Source organism: Lolium rigidum, chromosome 7 (genome assembly GCF_022539505.1).
Source record: "Lolium rigidum isolate FL_2022 chromosome 7, APGP_CSIRO_Lrig_0.1, whole genome shotgun sequence".
Classification (NCBI taxonomy): domain Eukaryota; kingdom Viridiplantae; phylum Streptophyta; class Magnoliopsida; order Poales; family Poaceae; genus Lolium; species Lolium rigidum.
Genome location: NC_061514.1, coordinates 54,653,291 through 54,676,463, shown reverse-complemented (window position 1 = coordinate 54,676,463; position 23,173 = coordinate 54,653,291). Strand labels below are relative to the sequence as shown.

The 23,173-nt window shown below is 42.5% G+C and overlaps 2 long non-coding RNA genes across 2 annotated transcripts; both read left to right on the top strand.

The window, feature by feature from the left end:
* The first annotated feature begins 12,340 nt into the window (after window positions 1–12,340).
* On the top strand, window positions 12,341–15,446 carry LOC124678954. The gene is made up of 3 exons (XR_006994721.1): window positions 12,341–12,477; window positions 14,639–14,685; window positions 14,806–15,446. It is a non-coding gene; the product is annotated as an uncharacterized LOC124678954 (long non-coding RNA).
* Window positions 15,447–15,525: 79 nt separating this feature from the next.
* LOC124676947 lies at window positions 15,526–17,543 on the top strand. Its single transcript, XR_006993861.1, has 2 exons — window positions 15,526–17,085; window positions 17,253–17,543. It is a non-coding gene; the product is annotated as an uncharacterized LOC124676947 (long non-coding RNA).
* The last annotated feature ends 5,630 nt before the right edge of the window (window positions 17,544–23,173 follow it).

Below are 23,173 nucleotides of genomic sequence, written 5' to 3'. Positions count from 1 at the left end.
ATGAGATAGACTGATGCATATAGTGGATGCTCTTAGCCTTTTGCACCATGAACACTAGCTATGGACAGACAAAAAAAAACTACCCCAGTTGACTCAGCTTTGTCTAGATACATCCATCCCAAAGCTTAAGGCTTATTTATTTTTGAGAAATCAAAACAAGTAAAGTTTGACCAAAATTTTAGAACATTCTATCAACAAATATAATATTGTGTAGATACCGTAGGAAAATATATTTCACAACCTATTTAATGATATTAATTTTGTATTTTGCATGTTAATGATTTTTGGTAAAAGCTTAGTCAAACATGGTATAGTTTGACTTTCTAAAAATAATATAATCCCTAAGCTTTGGGATGGAGGTAGTAGTATCTAGAGCTAAAAACACATCTAGATACATCCGTATATACAGATAGTTGAGTCAATTAATTTGGATCTGAGGGAGTATCAGATTCATACTACATCATGGTAAGTTGGTTTAAAAAATTACCCCTCGGCGGTCCCTGCCCAGCTCGGCAGTGGCATTTCGCTTCTTGTGTCAGCAGATCGGGCCATGCTCCCGCAGCGAGGTGGGGCGCTATTCTCGTTCCCCATAGCCTCAGCACGGAACCCGGAGGTACCAACCCGATACAGAGAATATAGAGCATGGTGTCACGAGAGGCTTTATGCACAAACAGCCGAAGACATGTGCTACTTTAAGCATCTTCCGTAACAGGAATCGATTGAGGATGCAGACAGACAGAGTGGATAAGCAAACGGAGTACCTGCTTTGCGGGGCTAGGGACGCAGCTCAGGCTCAGCCAACTGCCCACATGCGTGGTGGCCTTATGATGGCGTGTAACTCACACGTTCGTTGGGAACCCCAAGAGGAAGGTATGATGCGCACAGCAGCAAGTTTTCCCTCAGAAAGAAACCAAGGTTTATCGAACCAGGAGGAGCCAAGAAGCACGTTGAAGGTTGATGGCGGCGGGATGTAGTGCGGCGCAACACCGGAGATTCGGCGCCAACGTGGAACCCGCACAACACAACCAAAGTACTTTGCCCCAACGAAACAGTGAGGTTGTCAATCTCACCGGCTTGCTGTAACAAAGGATTAGATGTATAGTGTGGATGATGATTGTTTGCAGTAAAACAAGTAGAACAAGTATTGCGAGAGATTGTATTCGATGTAAAAGAATGGACCGGGGTCCACAGTTCACTAGAGGTGTCTCTCCCATAAGATAAATAGCATGTTGGGTGAACAAATTACAGTCGGGCAATTGACAAATAGAGAGGGCATAACAATGCACATACATGATATGATGAATATTGTGAGATTTAATTGGGCATTACGACAAAGTACATAGACCGCTATCCAGCATGCATCTATGCCTAAAAAGTCCACCTTCAGGTTATCATCCGAACCCCTTCCAAGCATTAAGTTGCAAAGCAACGAGACAATTGCATTAAGTATGGTGCGTAATGTAATCAATAACTACATCCTCGGACATAGCATCAATGTTTTATCCCTAGTGGCAACAAGACATCCACAACCTTAGAGCTTTCCGTCACGTCCCAGTATGTCAATGGAGACATGAACCCACTATCGAGCATAAATACTCCCTCTTGGAGTTAATAGCAAAAACTTGGCCGAGCCTCTACTAATAACGGAGAGCATGCAAGATCATAAACAACACATAGGTAATAGACTTGATAATCAACATAACATAGTATTCTCTATCCATCGGATCCCGACAAACACAACATATAGAATTACGGATAGATGATCTTGATCATGTTAGGCAGCTCACAAGATCCAACAATGAAGCACAATGAGGAGAAGACAACCATCTAGCTACTGCTATGGACCCATAGTCCAGGGGTGAACTACTCACTCATCACTCCGGAGGCGACCATGGCGGTGAAGAGTCCTCCGGGAGATGATTCCCCTCTCCGGCAGGGTGCCGGAGGTGATCTCCAGAATCCCCCGAGATGGGATCGGCGGCGGCGGCGTCTCGCAAGGTTTTCCGTATCGTGGCTCTCGCATCGGGGGTTTCGCGACGAAGGCTATAAGTAGGCGGAAGGGCAGCCTCGGAGGGGTCACGAGGGGCCCACACCACTAGGGCCGCGCGGGCCCCCTCGGGCCGCGCCGCCCTAGTGTGGCGCCGCGCCTCGTGGCCCCACTTCGTCTGCTCTTCGGTCTTCCGGAAGCTTCGTGGCAAAATAGGCCCCCGGGCGTTGATTTCGTCCAATTCCGAGAATATTTCCTTACTAGGATTTCGAAACCAAAAACAGCAGTAAAACAACAATCGGCTCTTTGGCATCTTGTCAATAGGTTAGTTCCGGAAAATGCATAAATATGACATAAAGTGTGCATAAAACATGTAGATATCATCAATAATGTGGCATGGAACATAAGAAATTATCGATACGTCGGAGACGTATCAGCATCCCTAGCTTAGTTCTCGCTCGTCCCGAGCAGGTAAACGATAACAAAGATAATTTCGGAGTGACATGCCATCATAACCTTGATCATACTATTGTAAGCATATGTAATGAATGCAGCGATCAAAACAATGGTAATGACATGAGTAAACAACTGAATCATAAAGCAAAGACTTTTCATGAATAGCACTTCAAGACAAGCATCAATAAGTCTTGCATAAGAGTTAACTCATAAAGCAATAAATCAAAGTAAAGGTATTGAAGCAACACAAAGGAAGATTAAGTTTCAGCGGTTTCTTTCAACTTATAACATGTATATCTCATGGATAATTGTCAACATAGAGTAATATAACAAGTGCAATATGCAAGTATGTAGGAATCAATGCACAGTTCACACAAGTGTTTGCTTCTTGAGGTGGAGAGAGATAGGTGAACTGACTCAACATAAAAGTAAAATAAAGGTCCTTCAAAGAGGAAAGCATCGATTGCTATATTTGTGCTAGAGCTTTTATTTTGAAAACAAGAAACAATTTTGTCAACGGTAGTAATAAAGCATATGTATCATGTAAATTATATCTTACAAGTTGCAAGCCTCATGCATAGTATACTAATAGTGCCCGCACCTTGTCCTAATTAGCTAGGACTACCGGGATCATCGCAATACACATGTTTTAACCAAGTGTCACAAAGGGGTACCTCCATGCCGCCTGTACAAAGGTCTAAGGAGAAAGCTCGCATTTTGGATTTCTCGCTTTTGATTATTCTCAACTTAGACATCCATACCGGGACAACATGGACAACAGATAATGGACTCCTCTTTAATGCATAAGCATGTAGCAACAATTAGTGTTCTCATATGAGATTGAGGATATATGTCCAAAACTCGAAACTTCCACCATGATTCATGGCTTTAGTTAGCGGCCCAATGTTCTTCTCTAACAATATGCATGCTCTAACCATTAAAGTGGTAGATCTCCCTTACTTCAGACAAGACGGGCATGCATAGCAACTCAAATGATATTCAACAAAGAGTAGTTGATGGCGTCCCCAGGAACATGGTTATCGCACAACAAGCAACTTAATAAGAGATAAAGTGCATAAGTACATATTCAATACCACAATAGTTTTTAAGCTATTTGTCCCATGAGCTATATATTGCAAAGGTGAAGAATGGAAATTTTATATGATAACTTCCCTACTCATGATATGACGCTACTTGATAGTAAAAAGATAAAAGGTAGTGATGATGTGATACCGCGGCACTCCCCCAAGCTTGGAACAAACCAAGGGGATGCCAATACCGATGATGAATTACTCCTTTGGCGGTGGCGGTGATGAATTCCCGTCTTCAGACTTCCAAGGAAGAGGCTCTCCATCAACAAACGACATCTTGGTCTCGGGAATCCTGAAACTAGCAGCATGGCTTATGTGTTTAAACCTGTTTTCATACTCACAATTCTGATTCTGAACGTCATAGAGTTGAGCTTGGAGTTTTTTGGTGGTGTCGTGAAGTGAGAGGATGTCGCCCCATAGCTTTGCGGTTTCTTCTCGTGTTCAGCAATGAGTTCGGACACAATCTTGTGGAAGATATCCACCTCACGCTCAGCCATCTTCTTGTAGTTGAAGACTTCTTGTTCTAGCTTCTCCATCCTGTCTTCCAAACTTCCTTCTCCCTTAGGACCCTGGACATCTTTGATCTGCAGCTCCCCATCAACGAGCAGCAACTCCTTGGGATACATCCTCAGCTCGTTCATGTACAGGTTGTCAACGTCCTTGCAGGAGCTGTCCTTCGGAGTTTCTGACGAAGACATGATACCTCTAGATCCGAAGCAAATCTTGGCAGAAGCAGCTCAAAACAAAACACGTCGAGAAAATGATATACGGACCTCCAGGGGTCCGGGGGATTATATAGCAGGAATTTTTATGTCATAAGGAAAGTACCAGGTCGAACCGGAGTTGGAAAGGGGCGACGAGGCGGCCAGCTCATAGGGCGGCGCAGCCCAAGGCCTGGCCGCGCCGGCCTATGGGGGCACGCCCTCGTGCGTCTCCTCTACTCCGTTTCGATCTCGTAATTTTTCATATTTTCCAAAAACAGCAAAAACATTGTTTGGAAAGTAAATCGCGAACTTTTTATTACCTGTATCGTTACCTATTCAAAGTCGAGTTCGGCGGACTGTCAATTTGACCTTTGATGAAAGCCTCCGGTGTTTCCACTCGAATAACATCAACATCTACATTATAGGAATCACCTGAGATATAATGCTTGAGTCTTTGTCCATTCACCACTTGCGTGGCATTGCCTTGGAGAGAACTAATTTTAATTGCTCCTGAACGATACACCTCCTCAACGACATATGGTCCTTCCCATTTCGAGAGTAATTTCCCTGCAAAGAATCTGAGACGAGACCGATACAATAGGACTTTGTCCCCAATATTAAACTCTCTTTTGATAATCCTTCTATCGTGCCATTTCTTAACTTTCTCTTTAAAGAGTTTACTCCTCCGATTCATATTAATTGACTTCAATATGGATGTATCTAGACACATTTTAGTTCTAGATACATCCATATTAGAGTCAATTAATATGAACCGGAGGGAGTAGCATTTTCATAAGCTTCACTTCTCCATTCATCTAGAGAACTTAATTGCAGCAACCTCTTATTACCGGCTAGTTTAGGATCTTTATTTAGTTCTCTAACAGCCCAATAAGCTTTGTGCTCTAGTTCTAAAGGTAAATGACAAACTTTTCCATAAACCATTTTATAAGGTGACATTCCCATGGGGTTTTTATAAGCAGTTCTATAAGCCCATAGTGCTTCCTTCAATTTACTAGCCCAATTCTTTCTAGTTTTATTAACAGTCTTTTGCAAGATAGATTTAATTTCTCTATTTGATAGTTCTACTTGCCCACTAGTTTGAGGATGATAAGCGGAAGCAATTCTATGATTAATACCATATTTAGCAAGAGTTTTTCTAAAACCACCATGAATAAAATGAGAACCTCCATCTGTCATAATATATCTAGGCACTCCAAATATAGGAAAAATAATGTCTAAAAGCATTCTTAAAGAGGTCTCACCATCAGCACTTTTTGTAGGTATGGCTTCCACCCATTTAGTAACATAATCAACAAGCAACAAGTATATGAGTGTTACCTTCCGAAGAGGGAAAAGGTCCCATGAAGTCAAATCCCCAACAATCAAACGGTTCAATAACAAGAGTATACTTCATAGGCATTTCATTGCGTCTGGAGATATTACCAACCCTTTGACATTCATCACAAGATAAAATAAACTTCCTTGCATCTTTGAAGAGAGTTGGCCAATAAAAACCTGATTGTAGAACCTTTTGCGCGGTTCTATCTCCGGCGTGATGTCCTCCATAAGCACTACCATGACATTTACTCAATATCTCTTGTTGTTCATATTCGGGAACACATCTTCGCAGAATACCATCCACTCCTTCTTTATATAAGTGTGGGTCATCCCAAAAATAATGCCTCAAGTCATAAAAGAATTTCCTCCTTTGCTGAGCTGAAAAGGTTGGAGGCAAGTACTTGGAAACAATAAAGTTAGCATAATTAGCATACCAAGGACTGTCTCGCGAGCTCACCTTTATTACAGCCAATTGTTCATTTGGAAAACTATCATTAACAGGAACAGGATCATAAGCAATATTTTCCAATCTAGACAAATTATCAGCAACAGGATTATCAAGCACCTTTCCTATCTACAATATGTAAATCAAATTCTTGCAAAAGAAGTACCCATCTAATAAGCCTTGGCTTAGCATCTTTCTTTGTCATAAGGTATCTAATTGCAGCATGATCGGTATGAATCGTAACTTTTGAATCAACAATATAAGATCTAAATTTATCACAAGCAAAGACTACAGACTAACAATTCTTTTTCAGTAGTAGCATAATTTCTTTGAGCAGACATCAAGAGTTTTACTAGCATAATGAATAACATTCAGTTTTTTATCTACTCGCTGTCCAAGAACAGCGCCTACAGCAAAATCACTAGCATCACACATAATTTCAAATGGTAGGTTCCAATCAGGAGGTTCAACTATAGGGGCAGTTGTTAAAGCTCTCTTTAGAGTTTCAAAAGCTTCCTTACAATCATCATCAAAAACAAAAGGTACATCTTTTTGAAGAAGATTAGTAAGAGGCTTTGAAATCTTAGAAAAGTCTTTAATAAACCTCCTATAAAACCCAGCATGACCAAGAACACTACGAATACCTTTAACATCCCTAGGATAGGGCATCTTCTCAATTGCTTCAACTTTAGCTCTATCAACTTCAATACCTCTCTCGGAAATTTTATGTCCCAATACAATTCCTTCATTAACCATAAAGTGGCATTTCTCCCAATTAAGAACAAGGTTAGTTTCTTCACATCTCTGCAAAACTTTATCAAGGTTTCGCAAGCAACTATCAAAAGAATTTTTATAGACGGAAAAATCGTCCATGAATACCTCTACAATACTCTCACAAAAGCCATGAAAAATAGCAGACATGCATCTTTGAAAAGTAGCAGGAGCATTACATAAACCAAAAGGCATACGCCTATAAGCATAAGTTCCATAGGGACAAGTGAAAGTGGTTTTCTCTTGATCTTTAGTTTTAACGACAATTTGTGAAAACCCAGAATAACCATCAAGAAAGCAAAAATGAGTATTTTTAGATAACCTTTCTAACATTTGATCAATAAAAGGCAAAGGGTAATGATCTTTCTTAGTAACCTTATTAACTTTTCGATAATCAATGCACATTCTATATCCTACAACTACTCTTTGAGGTATGAGCTCATCATTATCATTAGGCACAACAGTCATTCCTCCTTTCTTAGGAACGCAAAATGCACAAGACTAACCCATCTACTATCAGCAATAGGATATATAATACCAGCTTCAAGGAGTCTTAATACCTCATTTCTTACCACATCCTTCATCTTAGGAATTAGACGACGCTGAGGTTCAACAACGAGCTTCGCATCATCTTCCATATTAATGGCGTGTTGGCAAATAGAGGGAGAAATCCCCTTCAAGTCATCAAGAGTGTAGCCAATAGCACCTCGGTGTTTCTTCGATATTTCCAATAACCTTTCTTCTTCAAACTCGAAAGCTTAGAACTAATAATAACAGGATATATTTTCTTATCATCAATATGAGCATATTTAAGATTATCGGGCAATGGTTTTAAATCAAAGACAGGATCTTCCTTTGGTGGTGGTGTTGTACCCAAATCTTCCACCGGTAAATCATGCTTAAGAATAGGTTGACGAAGGAAAATTTCATCAAGCTCATCTCTTTCTTCCCTAAAAACTTCACTCTCACTATTCTCCAAATGTTGCTGCAAAGGATTACTAGGAGCAAGAGCAATAGATGCACACTGTTCAACCTTAAAATCACTATTAGGCGAATCAATTTTATAAGGAGTTTTGGTAAATTTAGAGAAGTTAAACTCATAAGATTCACCAGCAAATTTAGTCAAAATTTTCTCTTTCTTGCAATCTATAATAGCTCCACAAGTATTTAGAAAAGGTCTACCAAAAATGATAGGACAATATTTACTAGCGAAGAACCAAGTACCAAAAAGTCAGCGAGGATATTTAATCTTACCACATAGAACTTCCACATCTCGAATAATACCAATTGGAGAGATAGTTTCTCTATTAGCTAGCCGAATAACCACATCAATATCTTCAAGTTCACAAGAACCAATTTCGTGCATAATCTCCGTGTAAAGCTCATAAGGAATAGCACTAATACTTGGACCAATATCACATAAACCATAATAACAATGATCACCAATTCTAACAGATAGCATAGGAACACTAGCTTTCCTAGACTTATTAGGATGCGAAACAATATTAGAAGCATCTTCACAGAAAATAATATGACCATCTTCCACATTTTCAGTCACAAGATCTTTAACAATTGGAACAACAGGTTCAACTTTTATTTGTTCTTCAGGTTCTATAGGTTTCTTTTCACTTTTATGAACCGCACTATTTATAACAGAGTACTCCTTCATTTTAGCGAGGAAAGGAGTTTTTTCAATATAAGCTTCAGGAATAACATGATCAACAGTTTCAACTACAACACATTTATTTATAGATGAATCAATTTTATCTTTATACGGTTCATGATACCTATCAAAGTTCTTCTTAGGCAATTCATAATGAGAAGCAAAAGCTTTATAAAGATTTGCAGCAACTTGAGAATCAAGACCATAAGTAGCACTCATATTACGAAATTTATCAGTATCCATAAAAGCTTCAATGCATTTATAATCATAATTTATACCTGATTCTCTATCCTTGTCATTCTCCCATCCTTCGGTATTTTCTTGGATCCGATTAAGAAGGTCCCTTTTAAACTCTTCCTTGTTGCGTGTAAATGATCCGAACAAGAAGTATCCAGCAAGGTCTTGTCTTGAAAAGAAAGTCTTGCATAGAAATTATCAATAATAATATTACCAGGAAGCTCATGAGTGGGGCATTTGAGCATTAAAGACTTCAATCTCCCCCACGCTTGGGCAATACTTTCTCCTTCATGAGGCTAAAAATTATATATGCGATTCCGATCTTTGTGAATCTCACTTGGAGGATAGAACTTAGAATAAAACCGGGGCACAATATCATTCCATTCAAGAGAATCCCCATTATCCAAGTAATTTATACCAATGCGCCGCTTTACCGGACAGCGATACGAGAGAATAGTTTCTTCCTCACTTCATCCATAGAAATACATGCACACTTGAATAAACCGCATAATTCATGTAAGAACAGTAAATGATCTCCAGGGTGGACAGTTCCATCCCTGTATAACGGTTACCCACTACACGTTCAATAATTTTAATAGGTATTTTGTATGGTATTTCTTCCTTACCTGGCGCCTCATCCACTACCTTTGAAGTAGTAGTAGATTTCCCAAATAAACTCTCAAGAGAAGATCTCTCCATAATGAATTATAGCAGCAGGCAGAAATAAAATCAGCACAAACAATAGAAATTTCCCTTACCAATTCCACTTACCAATAGCGCTTCACTCCCCGGCAACGGCGCCAGAAAATATGCTTGATACGCGTACAGCACGCGTCCGTTGGGAACCCCAAGAGGAAGGTGTGATGCGTACAGCGGCAAGTTTTCCCTCAGTAAGAAACCAAGGTTTATCGAACCGAGTAGGAGCCAAGAAGCACGTTGAAGGTTGATGGCGGCGGGATGCGGTGCGGCGCAACACCGGGGATTCCGGCGCCAACGTGGAACCTGCACAACACAACCAAAGTACTTTGCCCCAACGAAACAGTGAGGTTGTCAATCTCACCGACTTGCTGTAACAAAGGATTAGATGTATAGTGTGGATGATGATTGTTTGCAGAAAACAGTAGAACAAATATTGCAGTAGATTGTATTCAATGTAAAAGAATGGACCGGGGTCCACAGTTCACTAGAGGTGTCTCTCCCATAAGATAATAGCATGTTGGGTGAACAAATTACAGTCGGGCAATTGACAAATAGAGAGGGCATGACAATGCACATACATGCTATGATGAGTATTGTGAGATTTAATTGGGCATTACGACAAAGTACATAGACCGCTATCCAGCATGCATCTATGCCTAAAAAGTCCACCTTCAGGTTATCATCCGAACCCCTTCCGGTATTAAGTTGCAAACAACAGACAATTGCATTAAGTATGGTGCGTAATGTAATCAATAACTACATCCTCAGACATAGCATCAATGTTTTATCCCTAGTGGCAACAGCACATCCACAACCTTAGAACTTTCTGTCAATGTCCCAGATTTAATGGAGGCATGAATGAACCCACTATCGAGCATAAATACTCTCTCTTGGAGTTAAGAGTAAAAACTTGGCCAGAGCCTCTACTAATAACGGAGAGCATGCAAGATCATAAACAACACATATGTAATAGATTGATAATCAACATAACATAGTATTCTCTATCCATCGGATCCCGACAAACACAACATATAGAATTACAGATAGATGATCTTGATCATGTTAGGCAGCTCACAAGATCCGACAATGAAGCACATGAGGAGAAGATGACCATCTAGCTACTGCTATGGACCCATAGTCCAGGGATGAACTACTCACTCATCACTCCGGAGGCGACCATGGCGGTGAAGAGTCCTTCGGGAGATGATTCCCCTCTCCGGCAGGGTGCCGGAGGCGATCTCCTGAATCCCCCGAGATGGGATTGGCGGCGGCGGCGTCTCAGTAAGGTTTTCCGTATCGTGGCTCTCGGTGCGCGATCTTCCAATAATCATGAAACATGCAAAATAGATGAAATAACATAAGTATCATCTCCAAATATGAAATATATCAATGAATAACAGCAAATTATGATATAAAATAGTGATGCAAATTGGACGTATCACTCCGCTGATCGAAATCTTGGTTAACCTTTCTTCAATATGATTTTCCTTTTGGTTGACAATAAATTGGAGCTTGGCTAATTGCTTTCCAGACAGACAAAGGCACCGGTCCTCCTTGCTCGTGTATCCTCCGGTCCTTTGGCTTTTCTTTTTTCGTCACCGGCTGAAAGGATTGTATGGACACTTAGAGGGGGATGGTGCTGGTTGGTGAATATGTGCTAATCAAATTTTACTTCTTTTTAATTTAGACTTAACATAAAAGGTAAATTTAACTATGTTAATTTACCTGTATGACAAGATGCAAGCAACTAACAAGGTACGACAATACAAGTTGTAAAGTGCGGTAAATGGATATAGGTAACCCCAGAGAGACCTAGCGGGGATAGAAGGGTTAGTTCTCATAATTCCTTTCGAACCTAAATAGTTGGCGCAAATTTAGGTAAAATATGGATTAAAATCTGTCCAGATTTATTGAACCTGCAAATAGTTGATATGCATGATTTGAAAATTTATGTTTAATAAATGCGAAACTTAAAACTGATCACGGTGCATACACACCTGATATGTACAAAACATATTTTAAAAAAGTTAAATATTTAGGAAATATTTTTCACATGTAGAGAAACATGTTCTATGTGCACACGTAAAGTTTCACATAAAATCGATAATTTTTGTGCCCTTTTTGTTGCTAAAATAATCTATTTCTCGAGATATTTTTTTATCTTTTTACACAGGGCACAAAATATGTCGATTTTTTGAGCATGTAACATATCAAGATATACGCAAGATATTTTTTATATTTTTAAATCTTTACTATTAAATGGGAGTTGGTCGTTTGACACTCAACGCACTTTGGTGGTCGTCATTGAAAGCATCCTATCCGTCCAATCTAATCCTACGGTCTCCGGTCTCCGTTTGACATCCAATCCCGCAACAATCATGGAAACAATCGATCACGCTACGAATTAATAAGGAAACAATCTGACAGCCTTTTTTAACGCTCATGCCATCAATCAATCATGATACAAATATTTAGGAAACAAAATCAGAGGTATTTCCTTACTTGGTCTCCATTTCTATAAAATTATTACTCCGTATTTCTTTCCTTCTTTTCCCATATCTATATCTACCTATTGCTCGAATACACGGAACGGACAACCCGATTCATCCGTAATCAAAAAATCCCGTCCACTTCCTTCCCCAACCTCCGCACGCTCCCGCCGGCGTCGCCCGGCGTCGCCGCATGTACCCAGCGCCAGCACCGGTGCCCGTTACCAGTGCCGCCGCGTGTCACCAGCGCGTCTGTACGAGTGCCGCCGCCCGTATCCAGGGCGGCCCCCGTCGCCGTCGCCCATCATCATAAGCTCGTCCGTCGCTGCCGTCTCCGCCGCCCGTCATCAACTCGTCCGTCGCCGCCATTCCCCCACGCCGACGCCCTGTCAGAAGGCAGACGCCCTGACCTGTAGTTTCAAGAATGACGGCGCCCTGCCCGTGGCGAAGATGCCAGCGCCCTACACCTGCCGTCCGGCGCCAAGGGCACTCCACCCGCCGTCCCCTGCACCCAGTTGCACGGCGTACTGCTCCTCCAAGGCGGGGCTCCTCGAGAACATGTCCCGCTGCACACGAATTCGATGCTGAAATTTGAAGGTACCTGAATTGCACAGAATTGATAATTGTACATGTACAAGCGATGAGATAACCAACAATGCATATTCTGAACCTAATATTGGTACCAATAATTTTCGGGAGGGAAGAGAAGGAACCAGAAGGGGACGCTGGTGATGACAAGGAGGAGAAGCGACGGGAGCGCATGACTTCTCCAGTCGCAAGCGTTCGCTTCACTCCCGCTACGACTGAGGGGGAATGTTAGAGTACGTGTATAATTAGAGATAGACTAGGATCTTCTTGTATCCCAAGTCATTAGATATCTTAGCCTCCAAGTCATGTACCTCTATATATACCCCATGAGGGTCATTGCAATACAACACAAAAATTCTAGGGTTCTATATTTTTCACATGGTATCAGAGCGGTTAGCCTCGCGGCGCCGATCCTAGTTCCTCCAACCACTTCCGCATCGCGCCGCCCCCGGGGAGATCTCTCCTCGGGGGCGCGGCACCCGGTTTTGATCAAAGATCGGATCGGTTCTTAGTTTAGATTAGATCCAAATTTCGAATTCCCAATTTTCATAGATTAGATCCGATTTAGCCAAATAAAATCCCTACATCCACGACCCAAGATCCGGTGCAAACAAGTGCGAGATTTCCTACTTCAATCTGTTTTAGATCGTCTCCGGCGTGAGGTTTACAGGCTCTACATCAACATCTGCCTAAACTTCGCTGCTGCGGCACGCGGACGAATTACGAGCGCCGCCGTTCAGCCACGCTCCAATCTACGTCTACTCGCGGCGGCGCGTCTTCGTGCTCCACTCGAGCTGCACCTGCGCACGTCCGCCCGATCAGGCCGGCACCATCAGCACATCTCCAGGAGTTGCAGCGTACGCGCGGGAGTCGGCCACACGGACGTCATCTACGCGTGCGTGCAGCGTGCATGTACATGCGTGACCAGCCAGGAGCAGCAACTAGCATCGCCACCCACCCTGCAACAATGATTTTACACATGGCGTACACCTACACCAACAGCACGGTATACGATCAATCTGCACTGCACCGCGAACTACACCACGCTCAACAACTACATCAAGCTGTACCATTACATCAAGATCTACGTCGAGTTCTACATCGCCAACGACATCGCCAAGGTCTACATCAACATGGTCTTCATCGACATCCTCGTCAACACTGCCGTCGCCGCCTACGACACAAAAACCCCGCCGCCGCCGCAGAATCGCTGTCGCCGCCGCGCTACGACAAAAACCCGCCGCCGCCGCAGACCCGCTGCCGCCGCCGCGCTATGACAAAACCCGCCGCCGCCGCAGAACCGCTGCCGCCGCCGCACTATGACAAAAACCCACCGCCGCCGCAGAACCGCTGCCGCCGCCGCACTATGACAAAACCCGCCGCCGCCGCAGAACCGCTGCCGCCGCCGCGCTATGACAAAAACCCGCCGCCGCCGCAGAATCGCTGCCGCCGCTGCGCACAACCTAAAACCCTACGACCAAAAACGCGCAATTTTTTGCGCCTTCGGCGAATACGGCTACACCATATACGACGACTACGACATCGACCACATCTCGACCACGGCTACATCATGCTCGGCTACCTGGACATCGACATCAACAAAATATCTACGGCAACTCAAGAACTCCAGTCAACAGCGTCCGCGTCGTCACTTGCGTCCACGACACTCCCGCTGTGACTGCGGGAGGGAAGAGAAGGAACCAGAAGGGGACGCTGGTGATGACAAGGAGGAGAAGCGACGGGAGCGCAGAACTTCTCCAGTCGCAAACGTTCGTTTCACTCCCGCTACGACTGAGGGGGAATGTTAGAAGTATAATACGTAGAGATATTGGAGTATTCTAGAGCTAGAGATATAGTCGGTTTAAACTTAGCACAACTTGTCTTGTACTCCAAGAACCTCCCTTTGTACTCCTATATAAACCCCTCACCAGGGTCCAGATCAATAAAACGAAATATTAGGGTTCTATATTTTCCACATGCACTACTATTTTCTGTACTACCAAAGTAATTTCCCAGTACCGTCCTGCTTGAAACCACTGGAAATGTTATTATTAGTGTAACAATGTTTGTTCTTCCCATACGGAAGTCTGGCCATTTGCTTCCCAATTCCTCTATCTGCAATTAAAGTATCCATCGAGTTCTCAGTAAGCAGAATTTCTTGAACTTTCAGCTTGCTGCGAGAATGATATGACGATGTCCCTGCTGGCCGCCGCCTAGGTATTTTCCTGTCCCTAGGACTCATGTTGTCCTGATGTAAACACTGCTATGTTTGTCTGAAGTCTTACCCATTTGTTTATATATTGAGTATCATCTTATATGTTTTTCTCTTCCAAAAAGGAAACTGGGACACTTTGCGTAACCAAAGTCAGTTCTAAAATTGGATTAACTTGAAGCATGGCCAACACTTCTTTTGATTCGAACTGGGATTGTCGTTGATGGAGAAGTGATCATGGTAACTATGGTATTAATTTAGATATATGTGATCGCAAAGGTTCAGAAGATGTATTTGATTGGAGCAAGATGTGAGTTCTTTTCCAGAACTAATTTGGTTTATTTTGCTTTGACTATAGATTGCATGCCCTTTGAATTGATATTATTGTTTGACCTTAGCCTGCAGTCTATGGAGCTGAAATCTTGCTGCTCTCTGATTTTTTATTGATGTAGAAACAAGCAACCTGGCATCTCAATTCAAACCTTGTGCCCTCTCTTTGTGTTTGATTTGTCGTATATGTGTGTTTCCTCGGGACATATAATTTAGAGCTAAACTTTTATGCTTTAACCTGCAAGCTTGTGACCATTCAAACCTTGATATGGGACACATGCCAAGCGGCATAGGGCTTGGCAGACACAAAGGTGTAATGTGCGACACAGGTCTATTATGTTCATGTACATGTGCAAATAATGTTGTTTTTACCAGGTCACCTAAACTGTCAGCTCTCTTTCGCTCCAAGGGTTGTAGACTGATCGGAGGCTGATGAGGAATTTTTGGCAAAAAGGACCACCTGCCCCAATGAAATGGCAAAAAGGACCGTCCGATCCCGTGCTCTCCTCCGCTTATGCAAAATTACCCGCCGATGCCATCCGTAATGCTGCCCACCTGATCCGCCCATACCGATCTGGAATTCTGGATCCGATCCACCCACGGTCGTCTCTTTCTCTCCTGTGGAGATGCCATAGCATGGCTGCCGCCCCCCTGTGTACATATGTAAACTCATGTCCTCAAGTACCTTCACCTATGTATGTGGTCGTCTGCATCATTGAGCTCATTCTGTTCCAGGTACCTTGATGTCTTCCCGTAGTTTTGGTCTTGCTCGTAACTGTAGTAGAGGCCCGCATCAGTTCCTGACATCGTTGTAAAGCTATTCTCTATTCGGTACGGGTCTGAATTAAATAACCGGTCACTGAACAAATCAGCCTAGCCAGATGCAGCTAAACCTTCATTTCTTTAATTAGTTCGGTGATTTACTGATTACCATAGGGATTTGAGTACTACAAGCCTAACATATAGCTTCATCCGTATTGAATCTAGAAGGCAATTGATGAATTGGTTCAATAATCCAGTAGAAATTAATGAAATTGGAATTTACCAAATCATGGCACATTGTTGGATAGAAAGGTTAGGATGGGGTTGTTTGGTATGTTTGAATTAGTGAGCCTGTCATCTACAGAAAAAAGAACTACCAGTTCAGATCATGGAGCACGTGCGATATTTAAGATAATTCTGTTTGGGAGTAGCTTCTGCTAATAGGCTTTCCCACAGGTGTGAGAGCTGCAAGACAAGGTCTATGTCGCGATCTGCCAATCTGGTACGATTCATCAACCGCGCTTCTACTTCTGCTGCTTAAATTTTTACTTGCCCCTCTATTTGTACAATTAGTTTGGTTGGGTAAGATGGATGGGATGGGATAGCGGATGGGTATTGTGTACGTAATTCAGCACCAGGGGAAGGAACCGACACAAGGGAAATAGCATGGATCTGATAGCTGCTCCGCGTAATTTAGCACCTGCATATTTTTCTGAACTATCTGGTGTACATTCTCCATATGCTTTGGATAGTGGAGTACTACTGTGTATTTACTGGTGTGCTATGTTCAGTTAAGTGTTACGCTGCTATCTACATTCACAATATCTTTTTGTTGACATGCGAAATGATCTCCCTAACATATGGGGTTATACAAAAAAAAACATTTAAGTGAATTCATTGGCCATCTATAGTCGTATAGAGTGGTGCCAGACAGGACAATTCACTAATGTAAGACCTTTTAGCAAGCTAATTTAGATGGAATACAATATTAGTGCTACCAATTTGTAATGTGTATAGATGAAAGAAAAACTGCTACCAGTGAGTTCTTGCATCTTAGGTTAGTTTATTGAGTGATGATCAAGAAAGACAATGACAGATGTGCAAAGAAGCAATGATATATTCCAACTCTTTCAGTCATGTACCTCTATCATGTCTGTTTTTCTCCTTTGCAGGACCATGTGGTGGTCTTTTGTTTTTTGTGGTAGTTCTTTCATGCATACTGTTAACAGCCAAATCCATCTTACTAATATTTATTTGCAGGCGGGGTTCATTGCTAGGATTATTCTCTATTTTTGTATGAAGTACTTTCAAATGTAAAGTTTTCTTTCTCAACTATGAATTAGTATCTGATCTGATCTGCTTTTAGCCCAGAGAATATTCAAGGAAATGCCTATATCGTATCACTCTTCTTTAGGATAATTAGTAGTATGTACCTAGCATAGGTCATAAAAGGAAATGATATAGTTGCTTTTCTCTGTAGGGTCAAATTTTTACTGACCAAGCTCTTCGCTGATTTTTGTTACACACGGGTCTTACACTTCATCGTATATGAAAAACAGTAACTTTTTTTTGTATGTTTAGTCGTTGATTTTTCTTACTTCATAGGTGGTCCTTACATACTTGGGCAAACAGAGACTAATAAGAATGTACATGATCATGCATTGATGCATGGAGTTATGTAACTTGGACTGTAACAGTAACTACAAAGGCCTCATATATATGCATCAGCTAGGAATCCTAAGCTTCTTTAATTAATATTTAATGATTCAAACTTGTTTTCATAGATTGCTTTGTTGTTTCTGAAAACCTTGTATATTCTATATCCTTGTAAAAACGATATTATGAGGAAATGAACATATTAATGGTTATGATTACATGAGAGAGTGGGTACTGAGTAAATACGTAATGCCGAAGATGAGATTGCAGGTAGCATTTCTAAAGACAAACTACACGAGCAAGGTCTAATTACCACAGTGTGTGACTATTCTTGTAATTTTTGCATAGTTATTTGATTTAAAAATAAAAAAAGTGACTACATGTATGCCTTTGGTTCGATCTGGATCCAAATTCGCTGATATTTCACCAAATCACACTCATCAATTTTTGGGAAGTTTGTGCTGTGAGTAGTGAATTGCTTCCACGAGCATCAGGTTGGTGCCGAATAGACAGGGATTAAAATGACACCTTGCATAGCTGAAGTGACACATATTGGAAAAATGTGTGATAATTCATGGCATACTCAGGATGGACTGACCTATGGTAGATGCGATGATCTTGTCGATGTGATGAGATCTTGTAAATGGCAGGGACTGAAGTGCACTACATCAATTTATGTTTTTAGTATAATCTTGTATGTTCGTAGTTATCACTGTGTTTTAAAAAAATATTAGAATATCTTGTGGTTGTCTTTATCTTTACTATTATATTCGAGTTGGTACGTTATCAAAAATGTTTGATGTCAAAGATTGGAGACATCTTAACCGTCTAATCGCAGTAAACATCTTCCACTTCATATCTAGCCATCCATGGCCATAACTTTACAGAAGTTAAGGGATCGCATCAATCAATAATATGACAGCAATCAGGACTTCCCAAAACTATGACGGCAGAAGCATCAATCATGGGATCTTAAAGAAATCAGGTCGGTTAAATTGGTAAGGAAGTATTTTATGCACCTATCAATCAGGAGATTGCCATAATCGTTGTAATACATGGAAAGCAATTGCCATGTTTGCTTCTGTCTCCTCCTCACCTCGTTCGGCGCAGAATCACCGATCATCTCCGCGCCATCTTTGTCGCCCACATCCATCACGACATTGTTGTATCTCGTTGGAATGTATCCATTGCCGCCAGCCTAATTTCGTTGCTGCTGTGACCAAGTGAAGCCCGCATCGTCGCCGGCCCTACAGGTCTTTGCCTCCTACCCATCCTGGATCACGTCATCTCCCGTCTATGTCACCACTACCATCTCCTCTTCCAAGATCGTGCATCCGCCTCAGTACCATCAGGCCACCACCCCGAGGAGTTCTCTAGATTGCCGCCAACGACCCCCTCAAAATCTTCTTCCTTTACCCGTGACAGGAACAACGCTTCGCCCTTGTTCTCACGCATTCCCGAGAGATTTGAATCCCCATGGGCCATGGCTAGAGCCGAGGGCCATTGTGCTAGCGCTCCGCGCGCCGTAGGGCATTGCTGGTCACCCCTGCCACGTTAGACCACCACATGGGGAGGCCGGCGTCTCTTAGCTGTAAGTCAACTAATTTCGAGGTGGACGAGGAGCTCATGCGGAGCGTGATTCGGATCAACGTCGAGGGCATCACACGGATCGCCCACAGCCACACCATGCTTCCGGGCATGGTCGACGGGAAGACAAAGGCGCTGTTGTCTAACCTGCAACGGCGGGTGTGGCACCGCCCATCAATCCAGCCCAGTTTCTCACATGGAAGCAGCGAACCAGCAGCTCCTCTTTTCCTTCCCCTTTGCTAAATCATGGAAATCACTCATGATTTGCAGGCTTGTTTCTGGATGCACGTAATGTGATTATGTTTGCTTTTTCTCGATACCATGTGTAGTCTTTTTTTAGAACTGGAACGATGGGCTGTAAATTCTTTGGTGGATTGCCATCATCAGGCGGGTATCTTGATCTGTTGTTCCCTTCATATAGTATGGTCGCCTACCTCGTAAACTGAATGATTTTTGTTATAAGAAGGAGGAGCCATCGAGACGGAGGAGGCGTGATCTTCTGAGTGTCGGAGCACGGTCCTTCGACTGGCTCGTGAATGCTGCTATCTTCCCAGCATCATCCTGACACGGCGATATTGTTTTGTCCGTCACTTCATCAGTCGCAACAAAATTGCAGAGGAGCATAATGGAGTTCAGGTAAACTCTTTGCAGTATATGGAGATAATCCTTGTTGCCTGGGTTGTTTCAGTTTGCAGTTTGCATTGTGGTCATTCATACTTTTGAAGGAGATGTTGTGATGTTCAGGTAAGCTCGTGACAACTGAACTGGAGAATACACTGCCTAGATAGAACAACAAATTTTCAGTGATAATCTGACAAACATGATGAGAGGACAAGAAGAGCAGAGAATCATTGCAAATTATTTTCTCTAATGTGGTTTCAGTAAACTGCAGACTACAATACCATAATGCTGCATCATGTTGATGGTTTCAAATGGTAAACATATGACCATCCCCATACAAAGTAGAATTAAAAAATTATATTGGTGAAAGAAAATTTAGAAAAATATAATCATATTTCTTATAAAGAGAGGGAAAATCACCTTAATTAGGACACTATAAATTTACAGATGTTTCAAAACAATATCAGAGTTGAGTGTATATAATGACCGGAGGGTTTAAGGGAGGAGAGCTTCTTCCCGGTCCCCGGTCCCCGGCCATGCCGCTTCTTGTCCGCAGCGTCGTCAATCAGTATATAAACGGGTAGTACTTCTATTTTTCAATATCTGACAAACTGCTATGTTCATCAGGTCACCTATAAACAACTGCATGTTCATAGTGTTAATGAGCAAATGACATGGCGTCTAACTGATAAGGAGTAACAAGAAAAAAAGTTTGCATGTAGCATGACCTCGAAAGTGACCCTAAAAATCATGGTGTTATACATCACCAGAAACATGACAAACCTCATTAATAATCTTCTGACTTACAAAGAAAAAAAGATCCGTCATACCTAGAACATTGGAGTAGTAATTTTGTATCAAAAACAGCTTATTGCATCCACATGAACAAGGACGAACGGGAGTTCTGTGCATTATAAGTTGTATTGTTTCATTCCAACTTGTAGGGAGATCTTATTTGTCAAAATACTAATGCACTTCAAATCAATCCAGCTGACTACAATTATAACCATCTATTCTGAAGAACAGCTGACTTATGTGGCCTACTCATTTTTTTCAGAGTTCTTGGATTGGTGGCAATGATAAAATTCCTCTAAAAAATAGTTTTGTGCTGATTTTTTTCTAAGCTATTAATATCTGCTATTGTGCGTGCAGTGTAATTTCTCCAAAGATAGCTTGCCTGGTTAAGCTCAGATAAAGGACGGTTCCTAGACACCTAGAAGGAACTTGATGGAAAGAAGAATACTAGGGAGCAGAGATCACGGGAGCACCTAGACAACAAATAAGTGAGATTGCATTAGCTCATAGTTCCAATCCGAGTTGATTTTTATAATTTACATGATGCAACCGTTTAATTCACTCCTCGGTTTTATTTGACACGGAAAGGAGTGGCTAATGTAGATGTCTTTTATGTACTGATTTCTTATCTTAGGGATTAAGAACAAAGAACTGGGCTGCCAGGTTGAGCGCGCCGATGCGTGGTGCATCAGTCACCACTGCGATGAGAAGTTGTAGAGGACATGCAAAGCTGCACCTATGTCCGCTAAACAGGGTAGTGCCCCCGGTCATGTTTCCAGGTCATGGTTTTTTATGTAAAGTAATAGTTGGAGCAATATATAGTCCAAAATATTTAATGTGATCATGATTTTTTTATATGCAAAATTAACAAGCATTGTATAATGCCTTTTTCATATCTTGATTTTTCAGAGTATAGATATGTATGATTGGTCCATTGTGCCCCGGAGAATGCTTGGTATTCATTCTTCCACGTTTCGGATAAAGTGCAAGAAAAATTCTAGGATTAGGAGTCCATTTTAATCTAAACAATCTCTACTCTATGTTGTATGTAGGTTGGGAGGGGGGCAGAAAGGCTGTTCATGTGGGAAGCTAGGGGCAAGGTAAAAGTATAAATGCTAAAGAAAATGGGAGGGCAAGGATTACCATATCATGTATGTTAGAGGCAACGTAATAATGGAGAAATGCAAAGTGGAGGTGTTTCATGTGCCACCATAAGAAGTTGGAGACGGAGACAAAAAACATTAACAAAACCCAAACCAAGAGGTTAACATGGAAGAGAGACTGATATGTTGTGAAGAGTGAGTGAGAATAAACTGGAGTTTGTCACCACGTGGTTCAAAATCGTATCGGTTTCGTTGTCGATAAGAACAACTCGGTTAAAAATGGTGTATCTTTATTGTCGTTATATGTTAGATTATATAATCAAAATACAATCTATATATACATATATGGCTGATAAAAATTAAAGGGCCGTAGCAACGCACGGGCATTCACCTAGTAATAACAAAATTTTACATCTATTGTATTAACATATAGCAAGAAAAAATAGAGGCCGTAGCAACGCACGGGCATTCAACTAGTATGTTTAATATGCAACTTCAAATATGGTGCAGCCGCTTTGAGTTGACTACTGGATTCCAGCACGTATTGACAGCGAAATAGAAGTTCCTCCAAGGGGTGCCCCGTAAACCGCGCAGAACCCAAAAGGCCCCGCGCCGCACGCTCCCGTCTACCCGTCGCCGCGGCCCGGCCAGGCGGCCTCTGTGGCTCGCGCGCCCACGCCACCGAAATCCAAGCTCGCCCCTCCTCCCCCGTCAGCGTCCCCGCCGTCGCGCGAGCCCCCAGCACACGCGTCCCTCTAGGATCTCGACGAGGCCCGCCAGTCGGCGCCCATTTGGATTTGCGCGGTCGCGGTGACCGCGGCGAGACGGGAGCGTGGCGGACGAAGCCGGAGCGCGCGACTCGGGCACAATTGGACGGCAATCGGCGGCGACGGCGGCTTAACAGCTTCTCCAGGTGCGCCCCCTCGCTACCTCCTCCTCCGTTGTACGGGTAGGCATGCACGCGCAACGGCGCAACTCGCGCCCTCTGGCCTGGATCGGAGCAGCACCCACGAGGGTGGTAATCGGCGCTGCTATTTTTTAGGTCTGGTTTGGTGGATCTGCGGGGTAATCGGTAATAGCATTGAGAATTGTTTTCATCGAACACGTTGAGCGCACGCCATCCAACATGACTGGTGCGCGCCTGGTTAGCCTGTGAGACTGTGAGTGGTACGCAGCCGCTAGTCGATCCAGTTGATTCATGAGGATTTTGATGCCGTCGTGATCAATTGATCTGGTTAGATCAGACCGACGGATGGACACGCACACATGAGCTCTCGTGGCGAACTGGGTTTCCTTACGGGAGTGTTTAGGCTAAATTTGTTCTCGATTGGATATGTAGAGACTCAAGCGCGCTAGGTATCTCCTGCACGTTTTGTGTTGTTCGAAAACCACTGGGAATTGGGCTCAAGTGGTCAGTTTTAGCAACAGAAATGGATCTAACTAATATACTAGTAGTAGTTGTTTTATGAGGAAGTGGGCAATTCATGCGTTGGTGTGTACTGTACTGTATGTTAAATTGACAGCCAAACTTTGCCCGTGAGCTGTGTTTTCTATTGGGTTTTCTGTTTGAATGTTAGAAGAGCCTGTAAATTTGGTACTCCGTACTAATAAAAGTTATAGTGAATGAGACATAACAATG